The following is a 3209-nucleotide window of genomic DNA, read 5'->3' as shown; positions in this document are numbered from 1 at the left end:
GATCGATTATTTCAGCATAATCACTATTAACGTAATGACTGACAAATGCAGAATTTTACTTTCACCCGTTGGGATTTTGCTAATTAAAAGCCCCTAAAATGACCTACTGTCAGGAACGCTCGCTCAGGGAGGTTTTTAAATAGATAGTTGTAGTATTTTCATCTTCATCTTATGTGTCACTCAATAGTTAACATAGTACATCCAGAACAGAAAGATGTATGTGAGGCACTGAAATAGCACAAGTCAGTATTGTATCATTATTATTATTTTTATATTGACCACATCTTTGTTGTTTTAAATCAAATAATTATTTCGGGACATATTTCTATTAATTTCATTAGTGTTTACAAAAATCATCAATAGGCATTTGGTGAGACAGATAAAGATATATTTTAAAATGCAAACTGAATCATATGAACAAACAATTGAAATTTGATTGGCAGAAGTAAAAAGTAAAAAATGCAGGTTTAGACATAAATATAATTATAAATATAATATTATTATATTTTGAAGCCAAAGGTTTTCTTGTATTTCACAGATAAGTCAAATGATTCAGTAAAGACATCTGCGGTGTCCATGTCCCACCGTCCACTCCTCTTCCCTTGGCCCCTGGATTCATTCATTCAGGCGCCACGTCAGGCCGTGCTGTCAGAGCGTCTCATTTGTAGCACCTTCTTCAAAAAGCCCTTCTGGAAGCATCCCAGAGAACACTGCTGTTGTTGTTTGGACGCGGCGGCCAAGAGAGAGGCCTTTCATCTTCATGGAGAACCCCCCCCCACCTCTCCCCCCTCTGTTAAGACACTGGAGATACTCTACCTCCCGGTCCAGACCTTTCATCTCCATTCCTGTCCTTTTTAGGGCCACGTTTTCCGCTACATCGGATGAATCCAGGTTTCTAAATTTGCTCACGCTTGGGATACAAGCATAGAATGAGCCACGTCCTCATCCTACTCAAATGTACAAATGTACACATCTACACATGTACAGGCGTTCACTCAGTCAACCAGCAGCATTTCCTCTGCCGTTCCATCTGGTACGAGGGAATCGATGAGGAACCAGAATTGCGTGTGCAGATGTCAAAGGTGCAAATCAATACACAAGTGATGGATCATTTGATTGGAAAATTTTAGAGCGAGTTCACTGTAAGGTATTGACGAGAGTCTATTCGGGTCACTGATTATAAAGTTGGTTTGACACTAATGATCGGGTGAGAAGAAGCGATCCCTGAACACAGTCGTTGGAGTCGCGTCTCGCCAAGATTTCATTTTCACCCCGTTTCCCCGGGACAGGAGGAATCCGTCTCTAACGGAAGTGAACAATAAATCAGACAAATTGCATTTCCTAGAAGGGGCGGTGGAGTCAGCAGAGCTGTGTTTACAGACAATCAGAAAGGACCTCTCGTTCTGCCCCTCTCTCATTCACAAAGGGTCCAAATTAAGCAGCAGGTCCCACTTTCTGTCTGCAGCCTCCTCTCTTTCCTAGATTACCTTTAGCTATCATGTTTTTTTTTGTTTCTCGTGTTATTTTAAGGCCGAAAGGCAAATTTGGACAAGATACGGTGTACTTCGATGCAATAAAGAGGACACTTTACTGGGAGTAATTGACAGTGCTGGAAGCCCTTTTGAAAAGATGTAACTTAGTACTTTCGGACTCAACAACACAGATGTGCTTTCGAAGGGGAGATTTTGACTTTTCACCAATGCTGCTTGTCCTACTTTTTTATTAGTATTAGTTGCGAAAATACTTATTTACTTGATAGACCTGTAATTCTTTGCTTCAGTGGTTCGGCCTCTCAAATGTAAATGTGTGCCAGGACAGTAAATTAAGTATCTGTGGGATTTAGAAAAACATGCAATTTGAAAACATTGCCTCAGGGTGTGAAAATGTGTTCTATTTAAGAAACTGATGAGATTAATCTGTTACCTGTAAAATAACAATAACCCAATATAAGATTTATCATTACTGCTGTCTACGTTGGCTAATAGTTAACAAGGAAACCATATGGTGCACTGTTTTTATGAACGTAAAATGTTGATGATTAGCTGTCAGTTGTGGCATCGCTCTTTCTACCGTCCACCCCTTCCTCTTACACCCTCGTCTTCTTTGTTTAGTCTGCGCCCCGGCACACACCAAATAGATATTTTGTTTTCATTAATTCCTCAAGCCTCCAATCCCCTCTCCCCCCCCCCCCCCCCCCCCCCCCCCCCCCACACTCCTCCGGGCATCAACGTGCCTCCCCATCTCCCTTTTTCATTCGAAGCCCGTCGGCAGGTTTCAGTTACACACGCGTGCGGGGAACATAAAGTGGAGAGTGATGGATACGAGATGAGCTCTGGCACGACGCCTCTGTTTACAACCTGCCAGTACAGTGAAGCACCCGGGGCTCCTTAACAAAACCGTCACACTCCACCAGACACATTAAATACACAATTTATATTCAGCAGTGCTAAATAAATAAGTCAATTGGCCCTGAAATAAGCTGTGATTTTCTCTTTGTAACAAAGGACACCGAGACATCGATGCATGTGATGTATGTTGGAAAGTAAGGAGCACATTTAAAACACTCCTGTTCAGATGCATTCTCATACAAACAACGCATGTATGTATGTATGGTTCTCACTGTGTACTTGTACTTCACTACATTTACGACAGACAGAGAGATTTACGTTGAAGATTCAGATTTGACTGAAATTACAATTCAATTTGAATCAGGGTGGGCATTATGCAGGAAAAAGGGGGGAATAAGATAATGATTCTACTCACCCAAAGTATTTGCAATAATTAAGATGGGTAATAAATTAAAAGGCGACAAATTTGAATAACTACATAAACTTTAAATAGTCTAAGCACAACTTCAGAGTACAATCTTCACTGTGTCTGCTTGATGGAATGGCTAGCTGCCACAATACCCTATTATTCATGACACTGTCTAGCATCATTGATTTGAAAGCTCCACCTTGAACAGACTAAAGTAAGTAGATTAAATGTGCTGGACGGGCAGACTGCTGGAGATAAAACATCTGTACGTCTGGTAGAGCTGTCATGTTTCTGTGTGCTCAATGGGTTCGTGCAGCTCTATAAGCCTCTTTATAATGCACTCATTCAAATATTTATTTTTAAAAGTTTCCTTTTATTTCACTTTTGGCTCTTGCTCTATTGATTAAATTTTTGGGGAAAACTAGCCCAAAAACATTCCCTTTCATATTTTA

Source organism: Pungitius pungitius, chromosome 15 (genome assembly GCF_949316345.1).
Source record: "Pungitius pungitius chromosome 15, fPunPun2.1, whole genome shotgun sequence".
Classification (NCBI taxonomy): Eukaryota; Metazoa; Chordata; class Actinopteri; order Perciformes; family Gasterosteidae; genus Pungitius; species Pungitius pungitius.
The sequence above is the reverse complement of the archived record's forward strand: the minus strand, read 5'-3'. Positions refer to the sequence as shown.